This window comes from Palaemon carinicauda, chromosome 20 (assembly GCF_036898095.1).
Source record: "Palaemon carinicauda isolate YSFRI2023 chromosome 20, ASM3689809v2, whole genome shotgun sequence".
Taxonomy (NCBI): Eukaryota; Metazoa; Arthropoda; class Malacostraca; order Decapoda; family Palaemonidae; genus Palaemon; species Palaemon carinicauda.
In genome coordinates this window covers 91,443,012-91,464,512 of record NC_090744.1, presented here as the reverse complement: position 1 = coordinate 91,464,512, position 21,501 = coordinate 91,443,012, and the positions used below count along the sequence as shown (strand labels likewise).

General features: G+C 39.3%; 1 long non-coding RNA gene and 1 pseudogene across 3 annotated transcripts in view; both read right to left on the bottom strand.

The window, feature by feature from the left end:
* Positions 1-21,501, bottom strand: part of LOC137614312 (uncharacterized) — a 190,843-nt gene that overhangs the window by 93,802 nt on the left and 75,540 nt on the right. The window lies entirely within an intron of this gene.
* The window catches only part of LOC137614476 (uncharacterized), a 29,495-nt pseudogene that overhangs the window by 1,400 nt on the left and 6,594 nt on the right, over positions 1-21,501 (bottom strand).

Here is a 21,501-nt window from a genome sequence, read left to right as displayed (position 1 = left end):
TTTTTATTTTGGCAGGCCGTGATTCCTCCTTTGGAGAGATACGAATTTAGAAAGTGGATTTGTTGTTGATGACCTGGCCTGTACTTAATATTGTTTGGACTGCTCATTTGACTGCACAACCGTTGATGACTGGCCTGTTTTTTAAGATTCCGATTGATGATAATAATGATGATGATGATTATGATGATGACAACTAATTGACTGTTTAGTTCAGTTGACTGGAACTGAATATAGTTCCGTTTGCCACAGATTGGTGGCTGTGCCAAGGACTGATCGGGTTGTGTGCGGAGACAGTTTCCGCATTAATAAATAAACAATTGTAAACATATTTGATAGTTTGCCATAAAAGACAGTTGGCTTTGTGTTGAGGACTGTGTTGATGTCCCATAAAATATATACATTTTGGTTGTGGTCGAGATTAATTTTGAGTTTGTTAGGGTTTTATATGAATGGTGTTACGTTTTTTTTGGTATATTTATGAATTTAATGATTTGTTTTACGTGTAATTATTTTGGTTGTTGGTGGTTTCTATGTTAAGTTTATTTTGAATGCAATTTTTTTTTGCGTTTTAGTTTGTGAGAAATATAGTTTTAAGGTCATGTTTTGTTCATGTTGCCCTTCAGTCTAAGAGTCCAGTTTATGATAACGTCAGGGGAAAGTTTGTGTTGCGGAGAGAATGTCATTAGTAAGATTCAAGGGTGTGGGGGTTGTTTTTGTTTACATCCCGCCACAGAATATCATTTGATGTCGTGTTAACCTGCCTTCGGTAACATAAAAATAGCCTTTTACAAGTGTAAAAGCTAGTTTCTCAATTACCCATACTACCACAGTACTGATGACATGTGTTTTCATCATATGATTTTCAAATGATGCTGCCCACTTAAAAGATAATATCTTAAAATTCTGAAGTAAGATGCCTAAGTATATAGTATCTTTTTTACCACTTCTTACTATATATTTAATTTTTTGTTTACGGACTTTAAAATTTTCTTTAGATCCCCATGTTTCCATTGGCAACAACAATTGCAAGGCTGTTACTATGAACCTATATACACACACCACCATTCCAGTTAGTTTCTACTGTATACAGCTGAAAAGATCTCCCATCAAGTTCCAACTCCAATGTATCATCATCACTCTTGATCTTGCAACAAAAGGGATTTTAAATCTTCCCCTCAAATTTTGATCTTTTCTTGGTATTTCTTGTTTTTCGTCTTTGCCATGCTTGATTTATGATTGATGGGAAATTTATGGACTTGAAATTTTTCCTAATTTTTTTAAATATTCTAATTAGGTCTGGTTTCTGCCAGTCAATTTTAGGTATACTGACACCAACGTCTACTTTACTTATTTCTAAAAAGATCTCCTGCAGTCCAGCATTATCGGTATACTTTTTAAAATCATGGCCTTCACTTAGCTAACTTGTGAAAATTTCTTTATTTCTTTTGATGGTAAATAACCAATGCTTGCTGGTGACTGTATCATCACTCTCTTGATCTTGCAACAAAAGGGATTTTAAATCTTCTCCTCCAATTTTGATCTTTTCTTGGTATTTCTTGTTTTTCATCTTTGCCATGCTTGCATTTATAAATGATGGGAAATTTATGGACTTGGCAGCTCTACGTCTGCCATGTGTGGCCATCTCTTCAGCCAGTCCAAAGGCATTATGTAGTCCATTGACATATTAATTTTGTCAGTAACACACTTCTTTTACTAGTTCTTCCTCCTCACCTCCGTTGATGTTACCAAGGGTGAGTTGGACCACTTCCTTGCAGGCGAACGTACCGGCCTCTGTCACCATGGTCTGGTTGCAAGGCCTTCCCATTACACCTAGCCGATCTATTAGGCTCCTTGCGGCTAACGTGGGTGCGGCTCCTCCATCTATGAAGCCGATCGTAGTGCACGTTCCGTTCACCACGACTGGGATGAGCTTCAACATGTACGACCATCCGGTCGTCGGTCAGTGGACATGGCGTGTACGTGCCCCGTCGTTGCAGCAGTCCCAGCCTCTGGAGTGGTTTCGGAGTTAGTTCTATTAGGCGGTGCATTGCTAGTCGTCCCGGCCTCCGCTTTAGGCTTGTCACATGTCTTGGACAGTTGCTCTCTTGGAGTTTGCACTGTCCCTTGGAGGGGTTTTCTTCACAGTGTGCAAGAGCGTGTGATGCGTCCCCAAGCCACACTTGCCATACGTAGATTCTTCTTTACAGGCTTCGTGATTGTGCCAGACATTTACTATTTTTTCCAGAGGCCGTGTAATAGTGTTTTTCCCAAATATCTAACAAACCGGCTTATGAATTTCCATGAAACTACAGCAATGAATGTTTCAAACATTGGCCTAATTTTTGGTGGTACAATGAATTGACATATGTGCCTAAATAACCTGTTTACTCTTAGAAAAAAGAGAACTTCTTCCCTTCCTTCACAGCGTTTCGAAGAAGTGGTACTTAATCACGTAACTGTGACGCAGAGGTTCCCCCAACCCTCCTTCAGTGTTTACACCTATGGCTATCCTAGTACTAGCCCCCCCACCCCCCTTCCTTCTTGCCTTCTTTCCTTCATTCCCATTGTTATTAGGCTACCGCGTAAATCCCCGCTAGGAGAGACTGTACTGCACATATAAAATGAGCCGGAAGACCAATAAAATGTTTTATGGTGGTAGATGATTGGATGGTTAACACAAATTATCAAACATAATAGAAAAGGTTTAAAACCGGGATGTGGAATCGCACTGAGATATTCTACTCTGACTCCTACAAATTTTAGATTTGCGACTAAAAAATAAAATGAAAATAAATATAAAACAACATTCGTAGAAATAGAAAACAATTTTTTTTTCCTTGAGAGAATTGTATATTTGGAATGATGTTATTGGGGCAAGACTGGAGCAGGATTCAGAAATAATTTCACCGACTTCGACTCCTACCTCAGAGCCCTTTTAGTACATCCAAGGTAATCATCGGCAGCAGTTGTTGTAGTAGCTCTGAACTATTTCATATAGATTCGACTTTAGTCATGGCAAATATGTTGCTTTGTCCTCGCCATTGCAAAACTACAATTGCGCTGAAACTCTTCACCATTTACAACAGAGAGAAAGAAAGAAACCGCCTGAAAATTAGTATAAATCGGTAAGAAAAGTATGGCTTTCATAGGTACACGATATATTGCAATATACTGATAGCCATATATATATGATTTCAAAATTTATCAAACGGCCGATGTCAATGCCCTTATATGAAACATCTTTTAGAAGTCTACCTTCTAAGGAATTCAAGCTACTCTCTCTGGTGAAATTGATATGATAAATTATATCAAACAATGCTTTGTCATTTTCGTCCTGGCAATTGATGTATCGAGTAACCTGTGTTGTATGGAAGAGAGTCCTATGGCTTAACCTAAAGAAAACTATATTTCTATTGCTTTGTGGAGGATTAATTTTATTCTAATTTATTTTTTTGTTTTGCAAATCGAGAGAGAGGAGAGAGAGAGAGAGAGAGAGAGAGAGAGAGTTTTAGTATTGTTAAATAGAGAAATTTTATTTGCTTTAGCTTTGTCATCAATGAGAGAGAGAGAGAGAGAGAGAGAGAGAGAGAGAGAGAGTGAGTGTGGGTGTTTATTTACTTGAGTTTTGTCAAACCGCAAGAGAGAAAGTGTTTATTTGCTTAGTTTTGTGAGAGAGAGAGAGAGAGAGAGAGAGAGAGAGAGAGAGAGAGAGAGTTGTTTTAGTATTGTTAAATAGAGAAATTTTATTTGCTTTAGCTTTGTCAATGAGAGAGAGAGAGAGAGAGAGAGAGAGAGAGAGAGAGAGTGGGTGTTTATTTACTTAAGTTTTGTCAAACCACAAGAGAGAGAAAGTGTTTATTTGCTTAGTTTTGTGAGAGAGAGAGAGAGAGAGAGAGAGAGAGAGAGAGAGAGAGAGAGAGAGTTGTTTTAGTATTGTTAAATAGAGAAATTTTATTTGCTTTAGCTTTGTCAATGAGAGAGAGAGAGAGAGAGAGAGAGAGAGAGAGAGAGAGTGTTTATTTGCTTTAGTTTTGTCAGAGAGAGAATTTCATTTGCTTTAGTTTTGTTAGATCGCGCGTGCGCGAGAGAGTATGTGTGTATGTGCGTTTGTGTGTGCGTGTTTTGTGTGTGTTTTGTGTGTCCGCGGTGCGCGCCGAAGAACAAGGGTAATTAGCGAATGATTGGTTGTTGTTGGAAAGATTGTCGGTATATTTGAGGTTGTTTGTTTACATTTTTTAGCTAGGATAGGGCGGTGATGAATATCTTGGGCGAAAGCATTAGATCTCTGACTGTAGAAGGAGTCGGTTGTTATTTTTTTTGCTCTTCGAAAGCCGGCTGTGAAGCTTTTTTTTTATATTTTGAGCCGTAATTCCTCCTTTAGGCTCCTTTAGACTCCTTGGAGTTTTAGTTTGGCCTGGAAGGTGGTTTGCCAGCCGTGTGCTTGTATGAATAACTTGAAGATGACGACCTGGACCGTACAATGAACATAGTTAGACTGCGGATATTTATATAAATAGAGAACTTGAGCGTTGACGACCCGGCTGGAAATAGATTTGTTCTTTACAATGATGATGACCACCTTTAATGTTGATGGACAGTCGAATTGACTGCAGTGATTGCTGTCCAGGGATTGTGGCAACTGGCTACAAGGATTGTTGCCAGTGTGTGGAGTCTGTGGACTACGTTACCACACAACTTATATATTTAATATTTTGGCGTTCTCGCTTATGTTGGTATTAGATGTGATTTATTTCTGGGTTGTGGTATATGATTTATTTTAGTGTTTAAGTGTTTTTCGTTACTGTGTGGGGACTGTTGGTGTTGAATTCGTAAAGGTTTTGTGATTGGTGAGTTCTGTGTACCCACACACACCGCTATAATATAAATATAAAAGTGTTATTTTGTCTGTTTTTGTGTTAAGTTTGTTTAATGTGTGATTTTTGTTCTGGTTGCGGTGAATATAGTTTTAAGGTTATGTTTTGTTTGTTTTTCCCTTCGTGCAATAGTCCAGTTTAAAGTAAAGTAAGGGGAAAGTTTGTATTGTGGGATATTTTGGAAGTAGAGTGATCAAGGGTGTGGGGGGTTGTTTTTGTTGACATCCCGCTACATAAATTTGGCGCCCGAACAGAGACTGTTTACTGTTGAAGGTGGGATTGAAACTGGACTTTTGGACAAGGGTAAATAGGTTTGGAAAATACTTAAAATATTAATGGTGTTGAAATGGAGTTAATGGAGGAACAGTTGTATATGTTAAAGGAGGAATTGCGGTTGTCTAATGAGCGAGAGGAGAGGTTGTTGTTGGAGAATGCGAGGTTAAGTAGTGAGAATAAGGAGATGCAAAGGAAACTTAGGGAACTTCAGGGAACTGTAGAGAGAGTGGAAGAGGGTGTTGAGATGAGGATGCGAGAAAATGAGAAACGAATGGAAGCTATGATAGGGCAAGTAATGGGGATGATGAAAACTGTCATGGGTGAAGGTGCAGTCGGAGGAGTGGCTTCTGCTTCTGGTAACGGGTTGATGGTGGAAGAGGATAGGGTAAGTGATAATGGGGAAGGTAGTGATAGTGATATTGAAAGTAAAGGGCCTAGACATAGTAAGATTGGAACGAAGGGTGATAGGAAGACTGAGAAGAAAGGTAAAGATAATGTGAAGAAAGAAAAGAAGAAAGGTCAGGGTGTGAGTGAGGATGATCATGAATGGGTGAAGGTGGTAAGTAAGAAAAAGGGTAAGAAGGGAATAGTTAAAGATAGGACTTTGAGTGTAGAACTAGATTCATTGTATTCAAATGAAGAAGAAGGCAACAAGAAGGGAGTAGACAGTGAAGATAGTAGTGAGAATGAAGTAGAGGAAGTTTGTAAGACGGTGTTTATGAGAGAGGTACCTAGGTGTGAAAGTTTTAATGAACATAGCAGTAGGGATGTATATGACTTCTTTAGAGAATATGAAAAGTTTTGTCAGGCTAAGTATGGGGATAGTAAGAGAGTTTGGGCTAGGGAGTTGGGAGAATTTTTGTCAGGATATTTGTTGACGATGTATGGGGTGATAATGAGTGTAGGAGAGGTTGAATATGAAAGTGTAAAGAAGAGGATAATTGAACAGGTAAAACGTATGAAAGGTAGTGTTAGGTATAAGCGAAAAAATGATTTTGATGAAGCACGAATGAAGGTGGGTGAAGCAATCTCGATGTATGTATGTCGGTTAGAAACATTGGCTAGAAAGAAGTATGGGGACGAAGGAATAAATGAAAATAAGGAACTAATGAAGAAGTTTTTGGGTACAGTACCAGAGAGTGTGTGTGAGTTTATTAATTTGAAACGGAAGGAGAAAATGAGGTGGACTAGAGAGAGATTGACTTGGGATGATATTTTAGAGATAGTTGAGGATTACGAGTTGGATAGGTGTATGAAAGAAAGTAAATCTGTGAGTGTAAGAACTGAAATGGAGGAATGTGTGCCAGAATTTGGTAGTTTTAGAGATGCTGTTATGAGAGGGCCAATGAGGGCAGCTGATAGTGTAGTAGATAGAATTGTTAGGGTGAGTAATGTAGGAATACCCATGCCGAGAAATGACGGGTTTAGACAGGGAAATCAAGTTTGGAGAGATAGAAGTGCTAGTACGCAGCAAGTTAGGTTAGGTAGTGGTATCCGTGAAGAGAGGTGTTATAGGTGTGGGAAGGTAGGACATAAAAAGAACGAGTGTAGATGGGCATTAGGAGCATGTTTCGGGTGTGGAGAGACAGGGCATCGTATTAGCGACTGTAAGAAAGAGAAAGTGGTTAAGTGTTATCGGTGTGGTATGACTGGGCACATAGCGAGTGGATGCCGTAGTAATCGTATGAATGTAATTTGTGGTAATTGTGGTAAGGATGGTCATTATGCTAGAATGTGCAAGGAGCCGCGGGGTAAGTGTACTGGATGTGGTGCAGATGGGCATGTAGCTAGGGTTTGTAGAAAGAAGGGCTCAAGTCAGCCAGGATGTTCGGGAAACTAATTAATCAGAGGGTTCAGCTGGGTGAGTCCTCGTGTGTGTGGGGAGTGAATGTGATGCATGTTCGTGAGGGTTTATTGCATGAAGATGTGATGGGAGAAAGAGCACATGATTGCATGAGTGTGAAAATGATTTTTAATGGTGTAGAGTTGGTTGGTTTGATTGATACTGGTTGTGGTGTCAATTTAATGTTCAGGAATGCATATGATAAGGTAAAAGAGGTTTGTGAATTTAAGGGATGTAAGGGTGAAGTAAAAGGTATTGGTAATTTGCGTATGCATGTGCAAGGGAAGTTACGGGAAAATGTTATGATTGGGGGGCTGATGATGGAGGATAATGATTTTTACGTGGTCGAGGGAGCGAATGAGAAATATGACGTACTGCTTGGGTATAAATTTCTGAAAAAATGTGGTATGATTGTACATCCAAGTGTGAATATGATAGAAATAAAGGTTAAAGGTAATATTTGTGGGGAATTTTATTTAAATGAAGACGGCAGAGTGAGTACAAAGGTGTGGAAGGGAGTGCCATTGGTAGCAAAGGAAAGTGTAAAGTTATCGGGTAAGAAAGGCGAGGTTATTAGTGTAAAAGTTGCATGGCCGAGCAGTCTGGGAATTTCAAATAGTGACAAGGATGAATATGTATTGGAAGGTATGGAAGCAGGTAATTTGGTGAAAACGAGTGCGTATATATATGATGGTGTTATGAATATGCAGGAACCCCAGGTGTATGTAAGGTTGTTACCGAGTGTTAGGAGGAAGAGAGTACGTGGTATACGTGAGGGCGATTGCATGGGATGTATGTATACACTGATCAATGTAGAGGATGGAAGATATGTAGAGGCGAGACAGGTAATGGCTGGTAAGGTAAAGAACGATGACGATTGGGATTACGATACGTTGAAAGGAAGAATCAAGTTAGATGAGAGTATAAGTGAGGTCGGAAGGGAACGATTGCTTAAGATGTTATGGGATAAGCGGAGAGTTATGAGTCTCGGTGACGATGATTGTGGGGGGTCAGACCTGCCAGAATTTAAAATAGTTCTCAGTGATGATACCCCCATATATCAGCGTCCCAGGCATTTTTCTCCGCCTATTGCCAAGGAGATAGAGGAGCAGTGTCAGGAATTAGAGCGTATGGGTGTAATAGAAAGGAGTGAGTGCCTGGAATAGCCCTATTGTCCCTGTACGAAAGCCTGATGGAAGTTTACGTATGTGTATTGATTATAGGAAGGTGAATGAGGTGACTGTTAAAGAACGTTTTCCAATGAATGTGGTGTCTGATTGTGTTTATAAGATGCATGGAATGAAAGTTTTTACTAAATTAGATTTGGTGCGGGGCTATTATCAGATGCCTCTGGCAGAGGGGAGCAGGCCCATTACCGCATTTTCAAGTACAAATTGTCACTTTCAATTTAAAAGGTTGAGTTTTGGTCTTGCTAATGCGCCTGCTGCCTTCCAAAGAGCGATGAATGTTGTATTGGCTGGTTTCGATCGACAGAAGGTGACTGTTTTTATAGATGATATTCTGATTGCGAGCGAGACTGTTGAGGAACATATGCGGTTGCTTGAGGCAGTGTTGAGGCGGTTAATTGAAGTTGGTGTGAAAATTAAGCTTGAGAAGTGTACATGGTTGTCCAGGGAGGTGGAATTTCTTGGGCATGTAGTGGGTGAATCTGGTATAAGGAAGAGTGACAAGTTTGTGAATAAGGTGCGAGAATTTCCACGTCCCCGGACTGTGCGTGAGTTGCGAGGTTTTCTTGGTTTGGTTGAGTTTGGGCGCAAGTTTGTTAAGAGATTGTTCAGGTATAGGGAAGCCTTTGAATGAATGGACAGGTAAAAGGAATAGTACGAAGTTAAAATGGGATGATCGGATGATAGAAGCGTTTGAAAGGTTGAAGGAAGAGGCCGCGAAAGACGTCACTTTGGCATTTCCAGACTACAGTGAAAATGCGAATATGCTAGAGTTGTATACGGATGCGAGTGGGGTTAGTATGGGTGGTTGTTTGGTTCAAATGCAGAGAGTAAATGGAGAAGAGCAATTGAGAGTAATAGCGTATGTTTGTAAAGCATTTAATAAAGCTGAGCGTAAGTATTCGACGATTGACAGGGAATTGGCTGCAATACGATTTTGTGTGAAAGCATTGAAAGTATATTTGTATGGTGTAAAATTCATTGTGCGTACTGACCATCAGCCCCTAGTGTAGATGATAAGGAAAGTGTGTGTGAATGCAAGGGTTGCTAGGACCATAGAGGATTTGAATGAATTTGATTTTAGGTTAGAATATGTACAGGGAAATAAGAATGTGATAGCAGATGCGATGTCGAGGATGCATGGGAGGATGGAAGATAAAGAGAGTAATCAGAATTCTGAAAGGTTGCCTGAAGGTTTAGTTGTGGAGCAGATTTGTGAAGGGGAAGATATGGTATATAAGTGTATCCTAATGGGTTTAATTAAGTTAATACAAGAGGGGTTAAATACGGAAATACCGGGTAGCGTAAGCGAGCTTAAAAGAAGGGTGATGAATGAAGTGTCAAAAGAAATGGTGTATGAGGAGGAGAGTAGTGTACTAGAAGGGAAATTATTATCAAAGATATTAATGGTGGTAAGTATGTTGTATGGTGTAACTGTGTATTTGTATTTTGGATGGAATCGACCGATGGAATATAGGGCATATAAGGAGAATGATAGGGAATATATCTTGAGGATGCAATGTAATGAGGAATGTTGCAAATTGTTGAGTGAGAAGGATAATGATGCAAGTGACCTTAACCTAAGATATGACTGTATAGAGGATAGTGAATATAATGATGAACATATTGGTGAAGTGAGCAACAGAATTGAAAGGAGAGTAAATGTATGTATGCATGGTGTAAAAGGAAGGATGATGACATATGTGAATATAAATGAGAATGAATATTGTAGTTTAATTGATACGGGTGCTCAAGTGCCATTAGTAAATGAGTCGGTTATCAGGGAAATTGAGAGGTACAATTGGGAAGTGAAAAGACAGTGTACGAGTGTGAGAATCCATGGAATAGGTCAGGGAAGTTTATTTGTTGGGGAAGAAGTGAGGTTGAAGGTGAAACTAGGGAGTATGGAAGTTGAACATAATTTTATTGTAATGGGAGAGAATGAAATGCCTAGTTGTTTTTTGATGGGAATAGATATTTTGAGGTTGCACCATGTGTCAGTTGATGTTGGTAAGGGTGTGCTTTCAAAGAATGGCCGTAAGGTAATAGTAATTGAGGATAATAGTGTATTCATGGCGAATTTTGTTGGCATGATTGATATTGCAAAAAGTGAAGATGATTTGTTGAGCAAAGAAGAGGTGGAAAAAATGCAAGGTGAATGTTTCGAAATAAATAGGTTACGTGAATGTATTTTAGATGGTATTAGGGTGGAAGAATGGCCGTGTGATTTGGAAGCGTATAAGAAAGTTGTTAAAAGATTTATTGTTTGTAAGAATATTGTGTATTTTTTGCATAGGGGAATGGATGAAGATATATATGTTCCTGTATTTCCAATGCATGCAGCTGTAAGTATGTGTATGGTAGTGCATGACAGGTATGGGCATATGGGGAAGAATAAATTGTGGGAATGCATGCGAGAGAGGTTGTTTACGCCTGGGTTGAGTCAAATTTGTAGGGATGTAGCGACTACTTGTGAGGATTGTCAGAAGGGAAAGTATCAGAGCATGCATGCAAGTCCGCCTGTTCTGAGGTTACGTATGAAAGAGCCATTTGAGATGTTTGTGATTGATTGTGTTTCGTTGCCTGTGACTGCGAGGAGACATGTGGGAATGATTGTCATGGTCGATCATATGAGCAAGTTTGCGTATGCAGTACCCATCAAGAATAAAAGAAGTGAGACTGTAGCGAGAATGGTAAGTCAAGTGATGTTGCCGATGAGTGTGTGTAAGCCTGCAAAAATGTTAAGTGACAATGGTCCGGAGTTTGTTGGATGGGAGTTTGAGCAGATGTTAAGAGAATGGGGCATTGAACATGTATATTCGACTCCGTATATGCCAAGTGCGAATGGTTTGGCTGAAAGGACTGTAAGAACTTTGAGAGAAATTTTGCGGATGATGAGTACATGTGATAATGATTGGGATTTATATGTTGGGCGTGCGTTGTGGGCGTATAATGCGACGGTGCACAAGAGTACTGGTATGTCTCCGTGTAAGTTTGTGTTGAATTTTGAAAAGATAGTAAGACCGAGATTGAGTGTGTCCGAGAATGATAGAGATGTTTGGAAGAAAGCAAATGAGAGATTTGAAAGCTACAAAGTGGGAGAGAAAGTGTTAAAAGAAGTAATTGAAAAAGGAAGAATGAATGTCAATAAGGTACGTGATAAGTTTGAAGGTCCATATGAGGTGTTAGATGTTGGTTCTAGTGGGTTGAGTTATGTTTTAGGTAAAGTAAGAGTGGATGGTAGTGTGGAAAAGGTTAGGGCCCACCACAATCAGTTGCGGAAATGGAAGGAGGTACCAAGATATATTCAGGAGAATGGTATGAATAAATGGCTGAGAACGAACAAGTATGAACCGAGTATGTGTGAGGCATTAGGTTTAGAAGATAAGCAATTGGTGTTAGTAGAGTATGGAAGGAAAAAGAAGTCTGAGAATTTTACTGGGGATAAAAGACAGGAAAATTTTGTAGTTGTTGGCGGGAATCAGAATAAGCAGGACAAGGGTGTAAATGTACAGGTGAGTACGGAAGATAAATGTATTAATACAGATGAAACTTGGATGAGTATGAATGATACTTATAGTGTGTGTGGTTTTTCGTTAGATGAGGCAAGAGAACGTATGACGAACACGAGAATGAAAGATAGGAGAATGATAAGCAGTATGAATGATTCTTTTGTTAAAGTAGAAAATGGTTTAGATGTAATGGATGAATTGTTGACAGAAATTAGTGGGATTTTCGGGCCAGATGAAATTGAGGTAGATGAAATAGTGCATGATATCTTAGACGAGCAGAGCATAGACGGGAATCGTAATAGTACGTTGAATGAAAACGACATGGAAGAAGTGAATGAGAGAGTGCAGGTATATGAAGGCCCAGTTACTCGAAGCCGAGGCCCTATTCCTGATTGCGACTGGGTAATGAGAAAATAGGTAAGTGTTGTGTGAGGATTTGGCAAAGTAAGGGGGGAGGAATGTGGAGGATTAATTTTATTCTAATTTATTTTTTTGTTTTGCCAAATCAAGAGAGAGAGAGAGAGAGAGAGAGAGAGAGAGAGAGAGAGAGAGAGAGAGTTGTTTTAGTATTGTTAAATAGAGACATTTTATTTGCTTTAGCTTTGTCATTAATGAGAGAGAGAGAGAGAGAGAGAGAAGAGAGAGAGAGAGAGAGAGAGAGAGAGAGAGAGAGAGAGAGTGAGTGTGGGTGTTTATTTACTTAAGTTTTGTCAAACCACAAGAGAGAGAAAGTGTTTATTTGCTTAGTTTTGTGAGAGAGAGAGAGAGAGAGAGAGAGAGAGAGAGAGAGAGAGTGTTTATTTGCTTTAGTTTTGTCAGAGAGAGAGAATTTCATTTGCTTTAGTGTTGTTAGATCGCGCGTGCACGAGAGAGTATGTGTGTATGTGCGTTTGTGTGTGCGTGTTTTGTGTGTCCGCGGTGCGCGCCGAAGAACAAGGGTAATTAGCGAATGATTGGTTGTTGTTGGAAAGATTGTGGGTATATTTGAGGTTGTTTGTTTACATTTTTTAGCTAGGATAGGGCGGTGATGAATGTCTTGGGCGAAAGCATTGGATCTCTGACTGTAGAAAGAGTCGGTTGTTATTTTTTTTGCTCTTCGAAAGCCGGCTGTGAAGCTTTTTTTTATATTTTGAGCCGTAATTCCTCCTTTAGGCTCCTTTAGACTCCTTGGAGTTTTAGTTTGGCCTGGAAGGTGGTTTGCCAGCCGTGTGCTTGTATGAATAACTTGAAGATGACGACCTGGACCGTACAATGAACATAGTTTGACTGCGGATATTTATATAAATAGAGAACTTGAGCGTTGACGACCCGGCTGGAAATAGATTTGTTCTTTACGATGATGATGACCACCATTAATGTGATTGTACATTCGAATTGACTGCAGTGATTGCTGTCCAGGGATTGTGGCAACTGGCTACAAGGATTGTTGCCAGTGTGTGGAGTCTGTGGACTAAGGTTACCACACAACTTATATATTTAATATTTTGGCGTTCTCGCTTATGTTGGTGTTAGATGTGATTTATTTCTGGGTTGTGGTATATGATTTATTTTAGTGTTTAAGTGTTTTTCGTTACTGTGTGGGGACTGTTGGTGTTGAATTCGAAAAGGTTTTGTGATTGGTGAGTTCTGTGTACCCACACACACCGCTATGATATAAATATAAAAGTTATTTTGTCTGTTTTTGTGTTAAGTTTGTTTAATGTGTGATTTTTGCTCTGGTTGCGGTGAATATAGTTTTAAGGTTATGTTTTGTTTGTTTTTCCCTTCGTGCAATAGTTCAGTTTAAAGTAAAGTAAGGGGAAAGTTTGTATTGTGGGATATTTTGGAAGTAGAGTGATCAAGGGTGTGGGGGGTTGTTTTTGTTGACATCCCGCTACAGCTTTACCAACATTTGCTTGAAGTGCGAAGTGTAGGGTTAGCATGGCTTTTTTCGTCTCCTGTCATAAGTCTCGTTCTTGATCTTCAATGTAAGCGAGTGGGTAAGATATAAAAAGTTTGTCTTGTAAAGTCTAAAGTCACGAATCACATTACCAGGTATGCTGAACTTTTACTGACAAAGAATTTCGTATTGCTTGGGGTAGGTCATATGACAATTATCTATGGAGTTAAACAGGCGTTTTAACAATTCGGGGAATGGGAGGTAAAAAAGTTCATGAAACCGGGAAATAAGAATGTGATAGCAGATGCGATGTTGAGGATGCATGGGAGGATGGAAGATAAAAAGAGTAATCAGAATTCTGAAAGGTTGCCTGAAGGTTTAGTTGTGGAGCAGATTTGTGAAGGGGAAGATATGGTATATAAGTGTATCCTAATGGGTTTAAGTAAGTTAATACAAGAGGGGTTAAACACGGAAATACCGGGTAGCGTAAGCGAGCTTAAAAGAAGGGTGATGAATGAAGTGTCAAAAGAAATGGTATATGAGAAGGAGAGTAGTGTACTAGAAGGGGAAGTATTATCAAAGATATTATTGATGGTAAGTATGTTGTATGGTGTAACTGTGTATTTGTATTTTGGATGGAATCGACCGATGGAATATAGGGCATGTAAGAAGAATGATAGGGAATATATCTTGAGGATGCAATGTAATGAGGAATGTTGCAAATTGTTGAGTGAGAAGGATAATGGTGCAAGTGACCTTAATCTAAGATATGACGATATAGAGGACAGTGAATATGATGATGAACATATTGGTGAAGTGAGCGACAGAATTGAAAGGAGAGTAAATGTATGTATGCATGGTGTAAAAGGAAGGATGATGACATATGTGAATATAAATGAGAATGAATATTGTAGTTTAATTGATACGGGTGCTCAAGTGTCATTAGTAAATGAGTCGGTTATCAGGGAAATTGAGAGGTATAATTGGGAAGTGAAAAGACAGTGTACGAGTGTGAGAATTCATGGAATAGGTCAGGGAAGTTTACTTGTTTGGGAAGAAGTGAGGTTGAAGGTGAAACTAGGGAGTATGGAAGTTGAACAATTTTATTATAATGGGAGAGAATGAAATGCCTAGTTGTTTTTTGATGGGAATAGATTTTTTGAGGTTGCACCATGTGTCAGTTGATGTTGGTAAGGGTTTGCTTTCAAAGAATGGCCGTAAGGTAATAGTAATTGAGGATAATAGTGTATTCATGGCGAATTTTGTTGGCATGATTGATATTGCAAAGAGTGAAGAAGATTTGTTAAGCAAAGAAGAGGTGGAAGAAATGCAAGGTGAATGTTTCGAAATAAATAGGTTACGTGATTGTATTTTAAATGGTATTAGGGTGGAAGAATGGCCGTGTGATTTGGAAGCGTATAAGAAAGTTGTTAAAAGATTTATTGTTTGTAAGAATATTGTGTATTTTTTGCATAGGGGAATGGATGAAGATATATATGTTCCTGTATTTCCAATGCATGCAGCTGTAAGTATGTGTATGGTAGTGCATGACAGGTATGGGCATATGGGGAAGAATAAATTGTGGGAATGCATGCGAGAGAGGTTGTTTACGCCTGGGTTGAGTCAAATTTGTAGGGATGTAGCGACTACTTGTGAGGATTGTCAGAAGGGAAAGTATCAGAGCATGCATGCAAGTCCGCCTGTTCTGAGGTTACGTATGAAAGAGCCATTTGAGATGTTTGTGATTGATTGTGTTTCGTTGCCTGTGACTGCGAGGAGACATGTGGGAATGATTATTATGGTCGATCATATGAGCAGGTTTGCGTATGCAGTACCCATCAAGAATAAAAGAAGTGAGACTGTAGCGAGAATGTAGTCAAGTGATGTTGCCGATGAGTGTGTGTAAGCCTGCAAAAATGTTAAGTGACAATGGTCCGGAGTTTGTTGGATGGGAGTTTGAGCAGATGTTAAGAGAATGGGGCATTGAACATGTATATTCGACTCCGTATATGCCAAGTGCGAATGGTTTGGCTGAAAGGACGGTAAGAACCTTGACAGAAATTTTGCGGATGATGAGTACATGTGATAATGATTGGGATTTATATGTTGGGCGTGCGTTGTGGGCGTATAATGCGACGGTGCACAAGAGTACTGGTATGTCTCCGTGTAAGTTTGTGTTGAATTTTGAAAAGATAGTAAGACCGAGATTGAGTGTGTCCGAGAATGATAGAGATGTTTGGAAGAAAGCAAATGAGAGATTTGAAAGCTACAAAGTGGGAGAGAAAGTGTTAAAAGAAGTAATTGAAAATGGAAGAATGAATGTCAATAAGGTACGTGATAAGTTTGAAGGTCCATATGAGGTGTTAGATGTTGGTTCTAGTGGGTTGAGTTATGTTTTAGGTAAAGTAAATGTGGATGGTAGTGTGGAAAAGGTTAGGGCACACCACAATCAGTTGCGAAAATGGAAGAAGGTACCAAGATATATTCAGGAGAATGGTATGAATAAATGGCTGAAAACGAACAAGTATGAACCGAGTATGTGTGAGGCATTAGGTTTAGAAGATAAGCAATTGGTGTTAGTAGAGTATGAAAGGAAAAAGAAATCTGTGAATTTTACTGGGGATAAAAGACAGGAAAATTTTGTAGTTGTTGGCGGGAATCAGAATAAGCAGGACAAGGGTGTAAATGTACAGGTGAGTATGGAAGATAAATTTATTAATACAGATGAAACTTGGATGAGTATGAATGATACTTATAGTGTGTGTGGTTTTTCGTTAGATGAGGCAAGAGAACGTATGACGAACACGCGAATGAAAGATAGGAGAATGATAAGCTGTATGAATGATTCTTTTGTTAAAGTAGAAAATGGTTTAGATGTAATGGATGAATTGTTGACAGAAATTAGTGGGATTTTCGGGCCAGATGAAACCGAGGTAGATGAAATAGCGAATGATATCTTAGACGAGCAGAACATAGACGGGAATCGTAATAGTACGTTGAATGAAAACGACATGGAAGAAGTGAATGAGAGAGTGCAGGTATATGAAGGCCCAGTTACTCGAAGCCGAGGCCCTGTTCCTGATTGCGACTGGGTAATGAGAAAATAGGTAAGTGTTGTGTGAGGATTTGGCAAAGTAAGGGAGAAGGAATGTGGAGGATTAATTTTATTTCAATTTTTTTGTTTTGCCAAATCGAGAGAGAGAGAGAGAGAGAGAGAGAGAGAGAGAGAGAGAGAGAGAGAGAGAGAGAGAGAGAGAGAGAGAGAGAGAGAGTTGTTTTAGTATTGTTAAATACGAGGGGCAAGTAAAAAATAAGGTTCCCAACGCTGTACACTCGCCATGCGAGATGCTAGGTGAAATCTGGCAACACCGCCTTGATTGTTGCTCCGCCCACTCCATTCCCACTACCGGGAGCGATCGCTGCGACGCTCAGTGCCGTCCTAACAGCCATCCGCGATGGAGCCTGCAATCGCTGTCACCGCCAGGTGTGAAATCCGTTCAGTGATTCGATTTTCAAACGCGCAGAAGCTTAAACCTATTGAAATTCATAGACAGTTGGAAGAAGTTTATGGCAAAGCTTGCATCAGCGTCCAACACGTCCGCAAGTGGTGCAGGGAGTTCTCCGAAGGACGCACAGACGTCCACGACGAGCAAAGGAGCGGGAGGCCATCGGTGTCCGACGAAATCGTGGCGAAGATTGAGCGCATTCTCTTCGAGGATCGGAGAGTAACACTTCGGGAGCTGGCTGACCAGGTTCCTGAGGTTTGTGAAAAAACCATCGACAACATTTTGACTGGAAAACTTGGTTATCACAAGGTGTGTGCGCGGTGGGTCCCGCACATGCTTTCATAAACCGACAAAGACAATCGCGTCAAGTGTGCCGGGGGGTTTCTTCGAGAATGCGCCGAGAATACCGAAGAATTCTTGGACTCCATTATTACGGGAGATGAAACGTGGTGTCACTACGTCACTCCAGAAACAAAAGAACAGTCGAAACAATGGCGCCATACCGGATCACCTGTGCCGAAGAAGTTTAAGCAGACCCTCTCCGCAGGAAAAGTGATGGCAACGGTATTTTGGGACCAAAAAGGCGTCTTGCTTACCGAGTTTATGCCTAAAGGGACCACAATAAATTCGGAGAGGTATTGCGAGACGTTGACGAAACTCAAAAGAGCCATCCAAAATCGCCGGAGAGGAAGATTGACCAAGGGCATTAGGCTGCACCACGACAACGCGCGCCCGCATGTCTCTCGACAGACCACCGCCCTACTGGACAAATTCGGCTGGAAATTGCTTGATCATGCCCCCTACAGCCCTGATCTTGCTCCCAGCGAATTCCACTTGTTTCCGAAATTGAAGCAACACTTGGGTGGACAACGCTTCAATACAGATGAAGAGGTGAAGGAAGCGGTCAGCAAGTTCATCGACGGCCTAGCGGCGGAGTTCTTCGAAGAGGGTTTTCAGAAGTGGATAACTCGTCAGGAAAAATGCGTAGAAAAATCTGGCGACTATGTAGAAAAATAGTTTAAAGTATAAGCTTTCACATTGTATACTTATTTATGTCAATAAAAAATGTCTTATACCTGCAAAAATTTTGGGAACCTTATTTTTTACTTGCCCATTGTAGACATTTTATTTGCTTTAGCTTTGTCATTAGAGAGAGAGAGAGAGAGAGAGAGAGAGAGAGAGAGTGTGTTTATTTACTTTAGTTTTGTCAGAGAGAGAGAGAGAGAGAGAGAGAGAGAGAGAGAGAGAGAGAGAGAGAGAGAGAGAGAGAGAGAGAGAGAGAGAGGGAGAGAATTTCATTTGCTTTAGTTTTGTTAAATCGCGCGTGCGCGAGAGAGTATGTGTGTTTGTGTGTTTGTGTGTGGGTGGTGCGCGCCGAAGAACAAGGGTAGTTAGCGAATGATTGTTTGTAGTGGGAAAGACTGTCGGTATATTTGAGGTTGTTTGTTTACATTTTTTAGCTAGGTTAGGGCGGTAATGAATGTCTTGGGCGAAAGCATTGGATATTTGACTGTAGCAGGAGTCGGTTGTGATATTTTTTGTTCTTTGAAAGCCGGCTGTGAAGTGATTTTTTTATATTCGGAGTAAGTACTGTTTTAATTTATTTTTGTTAGGCGCGTTCATGAATTGTTTATTGTTTATCTTTGATTATAGTGCGATAGTTAAGTTAGTTAGGAGTGTTCGTAAGTGTTTTTCTTTTTTATTTTGGCAGGCCGTGATTCCTCCTTTGGAGAGATACGAATTTAGAAAGTGGATTTGTTGTTGTTGACCTGGCCTGTATTTAATATTGTTTGGACTGCTCATTTGACTGCACAACCGTTGATGACCTAGCCTGTTTTTTAAGATTCCGATTGATGATAATAATGATGATGATGATGATGATGATGATGATGACAACTAATTGACTGTTTAGTTCAGTTGACTGGAACTGAATATAGTTCCGTTTGCCACAGATTGGTGGCTGTGCCAAGGACTGATCATGTTGTGTGCGGAGACAGTTTCCGCATTAATAAATAAACAATTGTAAACATATTTGATAGTTTGCCATAAAAGACAGTTGGCTTTGTGTTGAGGACTGTGTTGATGTCCCATAAAATATAATATACATTTTGGTTGTGGTCGAGATTAATTTTAAGTTTGTTAGGGTGTTATATGAATGGTGTTACGTTTTTTTTTGGTATATTTATGAATTTAATGATTTGTTTTACGTGTAATTATTTTGGTTGTTGGTGGTTTCTATGTTAAGTTTATTTTGAATGCAATTTTTTTTGCGTTTTAGTTTGTGAGAAATATAGTTTTAAGGTCATGTTTTGTTTTTGTTGCCCTTCAGTCTAAGAGTCCAGTTTATGATAACGTCAGGGGAAAGTTTGTGTTGCGGAGAGAATTGTCATTAGTAAGATTCAAGGGTGTGGGGGTTGTTTTTGTTTACATCCCGCCACAGAATATCATTTGATGTCGTGTTACCCTGCCTTCAGTGACATAAAAATAGCCTTTTACACGATCCCGATTGATGATAACGATGATGATGATGATGATGATGACAACTAATTGACTGTTTAGTTCAGTTGACTGGAACTGAATATAGTTCCGTTTGCCACAGATTGGTGGCTGTGCCAAGGACTGATCGGGTTGTGTGCGGAGACAGTTTCCGCATTAATAAATAAACAATTGTAAACATATTTGATAGTTTGCCATAAAAGACAGTTGGCTTTGTGTTGAGGACTGTGTTGATGTCCCATAAAACATAATATACATTTTGGTTGTGGTCGAGATTAATTTTAAGTTTGTTATGGTTTTATATGAATGGTGTTACGTTTTTTTTGGTATATTTATGAATTTAATGATTTGTTTTACGTGTAATTATTTTGGTTGTTGGTGGTTTCTATGTTAAGTTTATTTTGAATGCAATTTTTTTTGCGTTTTAGTTTGTGAGAAATATAGTTTTAAGGTCATGTTTTGTTTTTGTTGCCCCTCAGTCTAAGAGTCCAGTTTATGATAACGTCAGGGGAAAGTTTGTGTTGCGGAGAGAATTGTCATTAGTAAGATTCAAGGGTGTGGGGGTTGTTTTTGTTTACATCCCGCCACAGAATATCATTTGATGTCGTGTTACCCTGCCTTCAGTAACATAAAAATAGCCTTTTACAAGATTCCGATTGATGATAACAATGATGATGATGATGATGATGACAACTAATTGACTGTTTAGTTCAGTTGACTGGAACTGAATATAGTTCCGTTTGCCACAGATTGGTGGCTGTGCCAAGGACTGATCGGGTTGTGTGCGGAGACAGTTTCCGCAGTAATAAATAAACAATTGTAAACATATTTGATAGTTTGCCATAAAAGACAGTTGGCTTTGTGTTGAGGACTGTGTTGATGTCCCATAAAATATAATATACATTTTGGTTGTGGTCGAGATTAATTTTAAGTTTGTTAGGGTTTTATATGAATGGTGTTACGTTTTTTTTGGTATATTTATGAATTTAATGATTTGTTTTACGTGTAATTATTTTGGTTGTTGGTGGTTTCTATGTTAAGTTTATTTTGAATGCAATTTTTTTTGCGTTTTAGTTTGTGAGAAATATAGTTTTAAGGTCATGTTTTGTTTTTGTTGCCCTTCAGTCTAAGAGTCCAGTTTATGATAACGTCAGGGGAAAGTTTGTGTTGCGGAGAGAATTGTCATTAGTAAGATTCAAGGGTGTGGGGGTTGTTTTTGTTTACATCCCGCCACAGAATATCATTTGATGTCGTGTTACCCTGCCTTCAGTAACATAAAAATAGCCTTTTACAAGATTCCGATTGATGATAACAATGATGATGATGATGATGATGATGACAACTAATTGACTGTTTAGTTCAGTTGACTGGAACTGAATATAGTTCCGTTTGCCACAGATTGGTGGCTGTGCCAAGGACTGATCGGGTTGTGTGCGGAGACAGTTTCCGCATTAATAAATAAACAATTGTAAACATATTTGATAGTTTGCCATAAAAGACAGTTGGCTTTGTGTTGAGGACTGTGTTGATGTCCCATAAAATATAATATACATTTTGGTTGTGGTCGAGATTAATTTTAAGTTTGTTAGGGTTTTATATGAATGGTGTTACGTTTTTTTTGGTATATTTATGAATTTAATGATTTGTTTTACGTGTAATTATTTTGGTTGTTGGTGGTTTCTATGTTAAGTTTATTTTGAATGCAATTTTTTTTGCGTTTTAGTTTGTGAGAAATATAGTTTTAAGGTCATGTTTTGTTTTTGTTGCCCTTCAGTCTAAGAGTCCAGTTTATGATAACGTCAGGGGAAAGTTTGTGTTGCGGAGAGAATTGTCATTAGTAAGATTCAAGGGTGTGGGGGTTGTTTTTGTTTACATCCCGCCACAGAATATCATTTGATGTCGTGTTACCCTGCCTTCAGTAACATAAA